Raw genomic sequence first — 15,131 nt, 5'->3', positions numbered from 1 at the left:
CTCTGTGTGTATTGTTATATGATATCCTTCATATAAATCTGACTTGAACCCTGTCTGTGTCAGGAATTTGCTCTTCTGAATAGAAGAGGCCATAGCTACTCATAGCTTCACCATCTCATTCCCCCTGTTGTCTTCCTGTGCCTGTTTTAAGATTGCAGGTCCCTTGGTGAAGGCACCTGCCCTGCTTATTTCTTGTAAAATGGGATGCGCATAGATGGCACATCCTCCAACGTTTCTCCAGTGAAAATAGGGACATCCTATTCCATTATTAGGGACGCGGGTGGCGCTGTGGGTAAAAGCCTCAGCGCCTAGGACTTGCCGATTGCATGGTCGGCGGTTCGAATCCCCGCGGCGGGGTGCGCTCCCGTTGCTCGGTCCCAGCGCCTGCCAACGTAGCAGTTTGAAAGCACCCCCGGGTGCAAGTAGATAAATAGGGACTGCTTACCAGCGGGAAGGTAAACGGCGTTTCCGTGTGCGGCTCTGGCTCGCCAGATGCAGCTTGTCACGTTGGCCACGTGACCCGGAAGTGTCTCCAGACAGCGCTGGCCCCCGGCCTCTTGAGTGAGATGGGCGCACAACCCTAGAGTCGGACACGACTGGCCCGTACGGGCAGGGGTACCATTACATTTTTATTCCATTATTATTATTATTATTATTATTATTATTATTATTATTATTCCTCATCCACCTGACTGGGTTGCCCCAGTCACTCTAGGTGGCTTCCAACATATATAAAAACATAGTAAAACACCGAACTTTTTTTTTTAAAATCTTCATATAGGACTGCTTTCAGATGTCTTCTAAATGTTGCATACTTTCTTATCTCATTGGCTCAACTCAATCCAAATAATAAAAAAGCACTTTCTGCTTTGTTTCCTGCTGAAACAGATCCCTGCATTAACACATTCTACAGGAGGACTATAAGCCCTGATTCCTACCTTCAGAAGAGCCTATCCAATGATAGAGAGCTTCATAACAAACAGGCAAAGTAAGATGACCACCTCAGGTGCCAGGATCCACAGGGGCAGCAGACCCTGATGTAGATCTTCATTTCTCCCTTGTTCTTGATGCAGACCTTCACTCACCCCTTCTTCCCTGGTACGGAGGGTGATGCCATTTTGTGCTTCACCTCAAAATGTCTTCGGCTGCCCCTGTTAGCAAAGGAAAAATGCTTGGCCACTCTGGCAAATGCCATCAAGATCAGCTCCTGTTGCAGGAAATTAAAATGGTGGCTCCAGGGGGAAAAGGACTTGGGGACAAGTTCTCAGAAGTCTCCAAAAGAAAGAGGCAAATAAAAATATATATATATGTCGTGTTCAGTGTGGTTTAACAAAGGCCTTTGTTGAGTATGTATTTTAATCCCTTGATTCATAATTCTGAGAGCTGGCTTTATCTGTAATTCATAATTCTGAGAATAGCCCTGTGCTTTATGTATTACATAAAACAGATGGGGAAGGGGAGGGGAAATAATTGTAGCTCCACTCAAGTTACAAGCCATTTACTCTGGTTCATTTTGTACTACTCCCTGAGGTTCTCTCTGTACATTACCATGTTTTGGGGTAACTCTCTCTCTCTCTCTCTCTCTCTCTCTCTCTCTCCTGGTCAGTTAACACCTAATATGTTCCGCTTAGTTGGCATGGAAGGGATTATGTTACAAGTTGGTTTTCCAACTTGTCCTGGCTGGATTCCAAAGCCTATTTGTGGTTTCTTCCTAGTCTTAAAAATCTTGTTAGCTTCAGATAGCCATCATGGTGGCAGTTACTTCTCCCTTCACAGAATTAGAGAACTGGAAGGGATCAGAAGGGCCTCTGGCTAAATCCACATCCCTAAGGGATTGCCTATACAAAGTGGCTAAATTTCCCCTAAAGATAAATGTCTGGGCAAATTTAGGAGATTGCTGTTTAGGTGAGATGGGTGAATTTTTTGAGGGAAAGCAGGAGGCAGAGTTTCTGTAAGAGTAGCAAAACTGGTTTTGGAGCACGGATTATCCCCAATAGATCAACCTACAGGATAGGAATAGGGGAACCTCTTGGCTACAGCTCCCATTATCCCTGACTATCGACCATCCATGGTTGGGGGGTGATGGGAGTTGGAGTCCAACAACTTCTTGATGGTCACATTCACTTCTTTCTGCTATAGCAGTGCAGGGGAACTTTTAGCCCTCCAGATGTTGCCGAACTACAATTCCCATCATTCCTGGGCCTTTGGCCATGCTTGCAGTTCAGCAACATCTGGAGGGCCAAAGGTTCCCCATCCTTGTGCTATATGATCTATATTGCACTGTAAGGAGAGATCGATTGAACCCCTTCTCAAAGGTTTTTGCATTTCAAAAGTTTCCATGTGATTCAAGCAAATGAGTCAAGAAACACACTGCAAAGCACCCTTAGGCATTTTTGACCAACACCAATGACTAGGGTAGGATGAAGACTGTTGATGCTTTAATACAGTGGTGTCCAAACTTTTTCCAAAGAGGGCCAGATTTGATGAAGTGAAGGGCCGTGAGGGCCAACCAAAGGGCCAACCAGAGTTGTTGAACTTTTTTTAGGATTGAAGTTGTTGAGGTGTTTTTTTTTTAGTATTTTACCCCAGGAAATAAACTGTCACAGGGGCTGGATTAAACTGCCTGCTTTAATATATCTGGATTATGCCCCCGAAATGGACTTTGGACATGCCTGCTTTAATATATCTGTGTCTTCCAGATCTCTGTTAATGCAGATAAATTTCAGTGGAACTTTTCAGTGGAAAATTCTTTTCCCACTGAATAGTCACAACTTGCCCCCATAGATCTTCAACTATCTGTGCTGTTAACTACTAAATATCAGTGGCGTAGCGTGGGTTGTCAGCACCCGGGGCAAGGCAAGTAATTTGCGCCCCCTAACCCGTGGATTTGCGCCCCCTAACCTTTGGATTTGCCCTAACCCCAGATGTTGCGCCCGGTGCGGCCGGCCCCCCCTGCACCCCCCACGCTACGCCACTGCTAAATATTGCAGAAAAGGCACTGTACAGTGCTGCATAACCCAAAACAAGGTTCTCTGCAGGTAATGAGCACCAAGGGTTTACAAGCATTCTTTTCATTCTCTGCAGATTTTCTTGCCCATTTGTCAAGGTTTGCAATGTTTTGTGCAGAAAGTTCTCAAATAGTTAGTGACAGTTTTTATTTTGCTCCATGCTCATAAAAGCAGCTTATACAAATCATAGACAACTTGGAGAAATTTGATCTGGCCAGCTCTTCCTTTCTAGGTAAAGGTAAAGGTACCCCTGCCCGTACGGGCCAGTCTTGCCAGACTCTAGGGTTGTGCGCCCATCTCACTCAAGAGGCCGAGGGCCAGCGCTGTCCGGAGACAGTTCCGGGTCACGTGGCCAGCGTGACATCGCTGCTCTGGCGAGCCAGAGCCGCACACGGAAACGCCGTTTACCTTCCTGCCAGTAAGCGGTCCCTATTTATCTACTTGCACCCGGGGGTGCTTTCGAACTGCTAGGTTGGCAGGCGCTGGGACCGAACAATAGGAGCGCACCCCGCCACGGGGATTCGAACCGCCGACCTTTCAATCGGCAAGCCCTAGGCGCTGAGGCTTTTACCCACAGCGCCACCCGCTTCCTTTCTACTTCCCTCTTAACATTTCTCTTCATTTTTTAGGTAATTTCCTCCTTTGAAATTAAATATGACTGTGCTGGATGCCTTTGACAACTTACTTTTGAAATATATGTTGGATTTGCCAGGGCCATTACCACTTAGAATCCAGCCAGGGCAACTTGAGAGAACCTGTTTGTAGCCTACTTCCCTCCATGTCAACTGAACATCTTGAACCAAATTTCTGGGCACCTCTCAGTATTTTTCCCAGCTGTGAAATTGAAGTAATGATGATGGGGCTAAAATGGTCTGGGCCAAATTCAGCTAAAAACTAGCACAATGTTTTCAGGAAACCATGTCTACGATGGCTTGTGGGCTGAGGAGAACCTATGTATTGCATAGGATTCTGTGTTCTGTTCTAGGCTATGAACTGTATGGCCTTTCCGATGCTGGACTCCAACTCCCATCATCCCCATCCAGCATGGGTGAAATTCCATGTTGAATGTTATAGGTTTGTGGGTGGTAAACGTCTGGGCTCAGGAAACGTTAGAATTTAATTAGAGCTTGTGTGTTAAAATGGGATGACAGACCCATGTGTGTAATTGAGCTGTGTATTAGGCATTTCTGAAATTAGCATGTGATTAGGGTTAATTAAGGCAGACTGATGCTAATTAATTTGGACTAATTTCTTTGGAGGTGTTAGTCTGGGGTAATGGGTCATTAACACAACAAGAGGATTAAAGGGAGAGGATACCTTCCTGTGTTAGAAAAGCAAGGAGTTCAGAACAGAGAGGGAGAAATAGTGAGGGCAGGAGTGTAGTTCAGAAGGTTCAGCACAAATTTAGGAAGCAGTGGGTGGAGACAGATTTAGGGGAGTGCAACTCATTCACCCACACTGGGCACCGAGCTGAGAGGGTGCCACAGAGGATGGTGCAACAGTGGTGAGCAACAGAAGGTGGGAGGCAGGGGGTGCTGAATTTTGGTGTCACACAAGGTGCTGCTGATTTTTTTCCCCTTCAAATTTTCAAATTTGATTTTGGTTTTCAAGGTGAATTATAAATTTCCCCCATTCCTTGTTAAAGTTTTGGTCTTCCTGATTTCTGATCTTTCCGGCCATTTTTGTCATTTCGGCATAAACCATTGACTTGATCTGCCATTCTTCTCTGGTAGGGACTTCGTCTTCTTTCCATCTCTGGGCTAGCAACATCTGCGCAGCTGTCGTCGCATACATGAACAGTCTTTTCTGTTCCCTTGAAATTTCAGCACCTAAAATTCCTAATAGAAAAGCTTCTGGGTTTTGTTTTGTTTTTTGGTAAAAGTTATTTTAAACATTTTTTTCAGTTATATATCATGTCCCAGAATGCTTTTATTACCTTGCACGTCCACCACATATGATAAAAGGTGCCTTCTTTTTCTTTACATTTCCAACAGATATTTGTACCTGTCTTATAGATTTTTGCTAGCTTACTGGGAGTTAAATACCAAGGGTACATCATTTTCATATAGTTTTCTTTTAATGTACAACATGCTGTAAATTTCAAATTGGTTCTCCATAACTTCTCCCATGATGAAAACTGTATATTTTACCCCCAAATCTCTTGCCTAGTGGCTGCTGAAATGTTAAAACCCAAAGTCTGTCACTGCAGTGGACTGGAGAGGGGAGGCGGGAGAGCAATGGGTTTGAGAGCAATGGGTGGAGTCTGTTAGGTTCAAGGCTGCTGTGGCTATGGAAGAAGATAAAACCTCTTAGGGTAGGAATGCTATGGGTTTCTACACCGTAGGCTCTCTCTCTCTGTGTAGTTAGCATTCAAATGGCTGTCCCAAGGCATTTGGCTGCCTGAGGCAGAAGGGCAAATGCCACCTCCTAAATCAAAACATGTGACACCCAAGACTAGTATGGTTATTTTGGCAGCCTAAAGCAGAAAAGTATGTTGGTATTATTAGATTTCTATCCTGTCCTTAATCTGAGGATCACAGGGTGGTTTGCAATATAAAATCCCCAAAGTGACTCTCCCCGGAAGTAAAAATACAACAACAAATTAAACAGCAATATCCTGTCTGCTCATGATACCCCAAAGGAGATGCCTGGAGTGGCTGTGTCTCACTCTGTCTAATAGTTGGGCCAGGCCTGTTGATGTGCACGTGTTCTGCTATGCAAACAGAATCCACAGGAAGCCCATGGGATTGGTACAAAGGAGAGAGTCCCTTAAAAAAATATGCAAATAGGAGACTATGAAATGCAATTGTGTTAAAATGAAACACAACTGTATCAACCACAGCTTTGGGAGGCATTTTTGTCAGGGTGGTTTCATAACCAAAAACATGTATACTAGTATCATTGACGCGATGAACATCACATCTCATTTGTCCGTTCCTCCTCTGAATAACCCACCCTCTGCCTCCAGGCCTTTTCTGGATGAATCATTGGGTAAGGACAGCGCCTAATTCAGTTTTGTTCTTATTGCTCACTCTTCTTTAGGCTGATTCCTTCTGGCATTCCTGCTGGGCACTGCCACAATGTACCCTCCAGAGGAGACAACTCACACACCTGGCCAGCCCCAGCATGCCAAACCACAACTTGAAGAAAATAGGAGACATTGTGGTGGGGTTCTGTCTGCTGTTGTCTGGGAAAGGGCTACTGGGGACCTAGGTGATGCCTGTTTAAACATCATAATGCCCTAGAAAAATAGGTGCTGGTATTCACCATGAAGTAAGTGCCACACTTTTTAACAACAAAAAAAGAGAGGTGCCAGTACAGCTTTACCCAGATAACCAGACATCAGATTCATCTTAGAAAATCTGAACCTTACGGTTGCTCAAAGCTTCAGTCTCATTCTGCATGAGCTCTTTCTTAATACAGAGGGCAGCTGACTCAGCCATTCCAGTTTCAATTAAGAATAAAATGCATTTCAGAGATCATAAAGTTCACTCACCTTTGCTGCTTTTCCCATATGCCTTTCTTTCTCGTGACAGCCAACATTTTTGACAGCTGTTAATTGCCAGGCACACCCTTTCCATTGTCATTTTATTAGGTGGCTTGTGATTCTTTGAGTCAGGTTTCCAAAGAGGAGTTGGCATAAATGCACATTCCAGTGGGGTTTAAGTTACCACTTTATCTTTGGGCATATTCAGTACCACAGGGCAGAATTTAGGAGACATCAATTGTCTTAGCCACGCCCAACAAAGGCACCATGACTTGTGTGCAAGGCTGTTACTAAGGGTGCTCTGAGTGTCAGCCCACTGGAGAATCCAAGTGTCTTCTTCCCACTGGCAATGCTTCCTTCCACCCTGGTATCTTATCTGCTCATTGTGTAATAATCCAATATGGCCTGTTCCATCTACAAACATGTTTGATTGTAGCTAAACCTCTGATTGAGTTTATATATGTTGGGATTGGTCCACCAGACCTTGTTCAGCTCCAGCCAGCATTGACAAGGGATGATGGTATCTGGAGTCCAACAGCATCTGGAGGACCACAGGTTCCCAAGCTCTGATTGACACACTAAATGTAAAGAGACCCCTGACCATTAGGTCCAGTCGTGGCCGACTCTGGGGTTGCAGCGCTCATCTCGCTTTATTGGCCGAGGGAGCCGGCGTACAGCTTCCGGGTCATGTGGCCAGCATGACTAAGCTGCTTCTGGCGAACCAGAGCAGCACACGGAAACGCCGTTTACCTTCCCGCCGGAGTGGTACCTATTTATCTACTTGCACTCTGGTTGGCAGGAGCAGGGACCGAGCAACAGGAGCTCACCCTGTTGCGGAGATTCGAACCGCCGACCTTCTGATGGGCAAGTCCTAGGCTCTGTGGTTTAACCCACAGCGCCACCCACGGATTGACACACTACTTGTTTTCAAAATCTGACCCTTTTCCTTAGAGCTCAGGGTGTTGTGGCTGCATTTCCCTCGTTTTGCTCTCAAAGGAAACTTGTGTTGTGAGTTCGACTGAGTGACTGGTCCAAGGTCAGACTGTGATTTTCATGGCAGGGGTTTCAATGTCATAGTTCCCTTCCATGCCAAGACCCTGTGACCCCCTTGCCCCTGATGTGATAAATAACCAGACAAGACAGAACTCACCAGAACTCAGTTCTGGCACCTCTCAGGTGGGCGCCATTGCCATTATAAGAGAACAAGGGAAGCATTCATGGTGAGTTCCGGCACCTTTCTCTAGAAAAATAGCACTGATTAAATCCATGGGAATGGTTGCTATACATCCAGAATTTCCCAGACATTGCAGGGATTCGGCCATCAAAAACAGTGTCTGGGCAGAAATCGCTTAAACGTCTGGAAAAATCCAGAGATATGGCAACCTGTATCAAAAGTGTAGATTTTGGCAAATTTCCTTAAAAATTAAGTTTAAAAAAATGTCCTTAAAAAAATCTCTGGCTAAAACAACAACAACAACAACAACTCAGCACTTTTGTGTCTGGATTTCCACTTTTTGAAACATGGCAACCCTAAACATGGAATTGTTTTACATAATTACAAATATTACAAAAATAGGCATAAACAATATATACACAACCAAATCGAGCAATTTCCACATTAAATCATAAATATAGATAAAAAGCAAATACTATCAGTAACAGCAACAAATTCCTTCCCCCACCCCAAACCCCTAAACAATTATCCAACTCAAGAGTCTGTTCCGCAGCCTCAGCTTTTGTAGCTGGAGTCAGTCAGGGCCCCACTTTCTGAGGCCAGGTGAAGAAACGCCAGCAAGGCAGCGAGCGAGTCTTGCAGGACTCACAGGCAAGATAGTTTTTAAGTGACATAGTTCATACTACAAATTACACGATGGAGAATTAATGATATATATATATTTTTGCTGGCCATCAAACAGTAAAACACATCATGTGACTTTATAATTATTCTGTGAAAACAGCTGTATTTATGCATGGATTCACAATTATTTCATATATATTGACTACTTGTTTTATTTATGCCTTTGTGTATTTTACACCAGTTTGCACCAGCACATGATCTATGTGCACTATTAATTTTGGTCATGGTTGGTGATCTGTGCAATTATATATTATACACCTTATACATCCACAATAGGTCATAGAACCATGGAATCTTAGAGTTGGAAGGGTCCCAGGGGCAATCTAGTCCAACCCCTTACAATGCAAGAATATCAGCTAAAGCATCCATGACAGATGGTCATTGTCAGGGGACTGCCATCGGAACAGGGGAGGGAGGCAGGGGATACAGAGAGCTTCCGACGCTGCTGAGGAGCAGCACCTCGTCCAGCGGTGGGGAAAGCCACACCTCCAGTGGAGCAGAGGGGGGAGTGGGCAGCCAAGCAGAGGGAGGGCTCGAAGATGCTACTGAGACCCCAAGCGCCTCATCTAGCCCGGCTGGCCAGGAGACAGACACACCATTTCTGTCTCCCAGTTTATGAAGGGGGGGGGGAACGTAAGGAGGGGAGGAGGAGATTTGGGGTGTCTAAGTTCTTATCCTGGGGGAGAAACCGGAAGGGGCCACTCCCGGAATCTGCTAGCGACTAGGATGGACTAAGCTGGCCTCAACCAGAGCCAGGGCTTTTTCGGCTGTGGCTCCGATGTGGTGGAACGCTCTGTCACAAGAGACTAGGGCCCTGCGGGACTTGACATCTTTCCGCAGGGCCTGCAAGACAGAGCTGTTCCACCAGGCCTTTGGCCAAGGCACAGCCTGACTCCCTCCTTTGGTAATCCTCACATAACTCTAGCCCAATGGTTGCCATTAATTTGATTCTGAATTGCTTTTAGAATGAATTGCTTTTAGAATGCTGTATTACTTTTACTGTTGTTAGCTACTCTCAGCTTGGCTTCGGCTGGAGAGGGCGGGATATAAATAGTGACTGTGGCCCCACATCACACCCCCCCAAGTGATCAGCACTCAAGGCTGCCATGATGTGGGGGCATTTCACTCTTTCCATCTCCCCCTTCCTTTTGTTTATGTAACACCGCTTTGTTTTCCACGCAGAAGGTCGCAGGTTCAGCGCCTGCCACCTGCACCTCGGAGAGCTGCTGCCAGTATTTCTGGACAAACCTGAGCTCGATGGACTAATAGCCTGACTCAAAACATCGGACAGCTCCCGATGTTCCTAAAAGAAAACCTGAGCAGAAACACACTTACCCCAACAAGGTGGCCCAGAATGACAGCCAGTCCAATAGACAGGGATGGGGAGCCCACATGTTGTATTATTTTATTGTTGTTAGCCGCCCTGAGCCCGGCTTCGGCTGGGGAGGGTGGGATATAAATAAAAAATTATTTATTGATTGATTATTATTATTATTATGAACTTTGTGTTTCTGCACTGTATATAGTTTGCACCAATAAAACCTGTAAAAGACAGGTCGGAGTCCTGCCTGGTTACTCGTGAGCAACCACCACCAGCACTTGACAGTCATCAAGGTCTATTTGCTTTCTTTTATATTTTTGTCATAAGAAACCCATCTCTCTCTCTCTCTCTCTCTCAATATAGAAAGAATCTAATATCAAAATAAGAGAATATTCAGCATTGCCCTTATATTAAAAATTCATCTCTGATGATAATGACACAGGTGACTCCTAAATATGGAATAGTCTCAGTTTATCTCTAAGTACAGGAGTACCCTGGTGAGCTGTGCTTGTGAACAATGTGATTTGAAAATGTGATGGGTGGGACCAGAGGCCAAAGTGGGTGGGGCAATGGATGTGCCTCTCATTTTTGTACAGGAGCCTACATTCCAGTCACACCAAAGTCAGATTTTGAGAAACACACCCAACCTATCTCTTCATCCAGGCAAGCAAGAGACACAGTCACATTCCACCCAAGGGAAAGCTCTTGAAAATAAAATGGGGACATGCAAATTGTATTTTATGTCTCTTCCTCCTTCCCCAATTCATTTCATATTTCTGTGCAAACCTGCGTAATTTGCTGTTCCCAAGATGCGGTGGGAAATGTGCATACCAATGTAGATATTAAGGGAAAGTGTGCAAAAAATGTCCGTATTAGTGAAAATAACATGGAAAAATATTATAGAGAATTGCTTGCAAAAATGTGTACGTTAGGGAAAATTGCATGCAAAATATGTATCAGGATAAATGTGACGAGTATGTATGAGATTGCATTTGGCCTTTAAAAATAAATAAAAAACAGATGAATGCAGAAATGAGGGGAACTTAAGATCGGAAGACTTAGAGAAACTGAAATTGACAGATTGAGTCATCCCTACAGAACAGCTTGACTGCTGATCTACATTAAATGTTTCCTGGAAACCCTTGACACATATTGCTAGTCTTCTAAAAACTCCTCTCTTTTTTTGCTTCTCTTGACATTCTTTGGATCTGTCTACCAAGTAAGAGCCTCCAAGTTACTTCACCCTAGGCGGATAGCCAGCATGGTGACCTTTGGACTCTTGGACCACCATTCGCACCATCCTTGACTTACAGGCTGGGGATGATGGGACAAAACACCACACTGGCTAACCCCTACCTAGGTAGAATGCAGTAACGAATCTATCTGCCATAGTCTTTCTGGTCCTATTGTAGCCCCTTCCTGATACTCTGGTCTCTTTGGCTTGCAACGGCCAACGGGGAGCGTGACACTCCCTTCCTCTCTCTCTCTCTCCCTCCTGGCTCAGATATGAACATGAGAAAAAAAATATTTTGACTCATCCAGCAAACATCTCATTAATTCCATCAGTAGTCATTGAAGAATAGTCATGCACCAGTGGATCTTAAAGAGTGTAAATATAATTCCCACTTAGAGTTACTGACAGATGCCTAATCTAGGGATGCAAATGTGTGCATGGTAAAATGCTTCACAAATAGAGAATAATCCGGCTTGTCTTTTCCAGGACTGTAAAAAGTTGGTAGCTGCTACTCATAGCTCGGTTGACCCGGGTACCACAAGACAACTTGCTACTTGCCATGTGCTGTAGGAAAAAAGCCCAGGCCCTTGGCCAGTGACCAGAATATACACTGTGATCTACATACATAACAAGAGAAGAGCTCTGCTGGATTAGACGAAGGCCTCTCTTGTCTGGTGGCCAACCAGATGCCTATGCAAAGCCCACAGTCAGAGCATAAGCAGAATAGCCCTCTCCTGTTGTTGCTCCCCAGTGACTGGTATTCATAGACATAGTCCTATGCTGTGTCAAATTGAATATGCCCCATAGCATTACAGAGGGGGGAAATAGTGTACTATTATAACACAAGAAGAAGAAGAAGAAGAAGAAGAAGAGGAAGAAGAAGAAGAAGAAGAAGAAGAAGAAGAAGAAGAAGAAGAGGAGGAGGAGGAGTCTGAATTTGATATCCCACTTTATCACTACCCTAAGGAGTCTCAAAGCGGCTAACATTCTCCTTTCCCTTCCTCCCCCACAACAAACACTCTGTGAGGTGAGTGGGGCTGAGAGACTTCAGAGAAGTGTGACTAGCCCAAGGTCACCCAGCAGCTGCATGTGGAGGAGTGGGGAAGCGAACCTGGTTCACCAGATTACGAGTCTACCGCTCTTAACCACTACACCACGCTGGCTCTCCAGAAGAGAATGAAAATAGAAACCATGTGGAGGTGGGACTGCCATTGGGACTAGCATGGTGGGCAAAGGATTAAAAACCCCTCTCTCATGACATGGTCCAGCTCCTGTGGACCCCACTCAGCTATTTGTTTCACAAAAATCAGGTATGCACTGGCAGAGTACATGACTAATTAAACTATCTATGGCCTTTAAAACTGTGTGTGTGTGTGTGTGTGTGTGTGTGAGAGAGAGAGAGAGAGAGAGAGAGAGAGAGAGAGAGAAAGTAAGTAAGTAAGTAAGTGAGAGTTATTGTTTCATTTTGTTACTCATAGAATCATAGAGTTGTAAGGGACCCTGAGGGTCCTCTGGGCTAACCCCCTGCAATATCAACTATGTTATATATTTTTGTGTTTTTATATTGTAAACCGCCCTGTGATCCTCAGATGAAAGAGTACCATAGCTGTCAAGTGTCCCTTATTTGGTGGGAAACTCCCTTATCCCAGCACTGTGTCCCACTGCTGTCCCTTATTGATGATGTCCCTTAAATTTCCCGGGTTTCAAAGGAAGCAGCTCCTCTCCCTCCCTCCCTGCCAGCCAGGGAGGAGGGAGGCTCCAACTTTGTTGCTTGGCTGCGTTGCTCACCCAATAAGGAGTCTAAGAACGACTGGGGGATGGAGCTTGCATGCCTTGTGCCGATCAAATCGGCCACGTTGCCTGAGAACGCGCCTTTGCTCAGCGCTTCCCAGTGGAGAGGTGACGGTGGCTTTCCTTGCTGCATCCCCTTTGCTGGGTTGCTGCGCTATGGGAACCATCACTTGAGGCTTCGTTTGGCTGCTGGTTGACTAAAATCCCTTATTTTGGCTGCTGATCCCTTATTTTCGAGGCTGCTGGTCCCTTATTTTCAAATCTGTAAGTTGACAGCTATGAAGAGTACTAGAGGAATTTTTAAAATAATAAAAATAATTTAAAAATGGCAATGCCTTATCCAGTTCGGCCATTTCTACTGAAAATTGTGTCTGTGTGATCACAGCTGTAGATGCAACACCTTCTGCTTTCTTCCTTGTCACACTGCTTCCTTATCTTTACAATCCTGCGCTGCACGAGCCTTGGCTTCATGCCATTACATGATACCTGTCAGTAGCAGCCATTACTACCAACGCGATCGCATCATAAATAAGGACTGGCTCAGCTTGCAATGCCGTTACAATGCCACACTATCACTGCTTCCACGCCCTAACCCTCGAGTGTGTAGGTACAATGGCTCATAAGCACCTGGCCACCAGTGGTTTATCCAAGGTCACAGAACAAAGCAGGGAACAGAGGTATGTTATCGTCCCATCGTATCAGTGTGCCAAGGTCACAAAGAGCTTCTGTTTGTGCTGGAGCTACGGTTTCGCTCCGGCTGCTTTGGTCCACTAAGGGAAATCACTGCATTGTGTTCTTAAATCCAAATTGGATTTTCCATGTGGTGCCTTTTCTGCTTGCAGGAACTGGAAAAGTTTTTCTTCCACACTGCTTTGTTTAGTAACTCAGTTGCATTTCCCTGCCCTGGGAGGTTGTACAGTGGTGTCTCGCAAGACGAAAAGAAACCGTTCCGCGATTCTCTTCGTTTAGCGGTTTTTTCGTCTTGCGAAGCAACCCTATTAGTGGCTTAGCGGATTAGCGCTATTAGCGGTTTAGCGGCTATTAAAGGCTTAGCGGCTTAGCTGCTAAAAGGCTATTAGCGGCTTAGCGGCTTAGCAAAAGGGGGGGGGAGCAAAAAAAAATCGCAAGACTAGCAAGACGTTTCGTCTTGCGAAGCAAGCCCATAGGGAAAATCGTCTTGCGAAGCAACTCAAAAACGGAAAACCCTTTCGTCTAGCGGGTTTTCCGTCTTGCGAGGCATTCGTCTTGCGGGGCACCACTGTATATATTCTACTTGGCTTGTAATAAAAATAAAAGGAAGAATTCCTGGAATATAAAAGCAGAATGACATCTCTGCACTATTCAGCTGCCTTTGGGAATTGTCACAGAGCACACCGATTCAGAGGTGCAGCATATGTCTGTGTTGCCCATGGTGGGCGCGCTCCCGAGGGGTGTGTGATGCGCTCCTGAGGGGGGCATGGCATGGAGGGTGCCCTCCCAGGCATGAGATAGCTGCTCGGGTGCCTGGAGAGGTGCATGCCCTGCAGCTGGGGGCGGAGCAAGCCGCCCACAGGGGTGGAGCAAGCTGCCCACAGGGATGGAGCGAGCCACCCATGGTGGACATTCGATGCATCACCCACCCGTGACTCCCAAGCCTCCCCCCAGCTGTCAGAAAGAAGTGGGATGGGAGGAATGCTGTTGGCAAAGCGACGCAGCTCCCCCTCTTACCTTGATGGCTCAGGGTAGGCTTGGGAGTCACGGGCAGGTGGCACACTGAATGTCACCCTCCTCAGTGAGGGCACCCGGGGTGGGCCGCTCCCACTGCCCCCCTTCTTACACCCCTGCACTGATTACAGCACAATCTCTTGATCAATCGGGCTGTACTCTTGTATTTTCTTATATCATGGCACTGCTGCTTTCTACAAAATGCATTTTTAAAAAATGAAAAGCAGTACAGTGGTACCTTGGGTTACATATGCTTCAGGTTACAGACTCCACTAACCCAGAAATAGTTCCTCAGGTTAAGAACTTTGCTTCAGGATGAGAACAGAAATCGTGCTCAGTAGAAGGCCCCATTAGCTAAAGTGGTGCTTCAGGTTAAGAACAGTTTCAGGTTAAGAATGGACCTCCGGTACGATATAAGTACTTAAGCCGAGGTACCAATGTATCTGGGGTTGGGGGAAAAGCAAAAGGAACTAGTGTGGCAATACGGGAAGTAAATATTTTCAGGTTGATGCTTTTTAGCTTCTGTTTTATTTGACAGGTACTGATCCATTCAACATCTTTGCCCTGTTAAGGCAAAGTTTACATTAGGTTGTCAAGTAAGGTTGTGCACAAGCATATGACCCAGCAGAATCTAGGGTGTGCTGTGCCAAACACAAGAAGATGTAGTTTACAAAAACCAGATCATGGTATGAAAAGGTACCCCAAAACTATGAGGAAGAGGATCACAT

This window comes from Podarcis muralis, chromosome 2 (assembly GCF_964188315.1).
Source record: "Podarcis muralis chromosome 2, rPodMur119.hap1.1, whole genome shotgun sequence".
Classification (NCBI taxonomy): Eukaryota; Metazoa; Chordata; class Lepidosauria; order Squamata; family Lacertidae; genus Podarcis; species Podarcis muralis.
The sequence above is the reverse complement of the archived record's forward strand: the minus strand, read 5'-3'. Positions refer to the sequence as shown.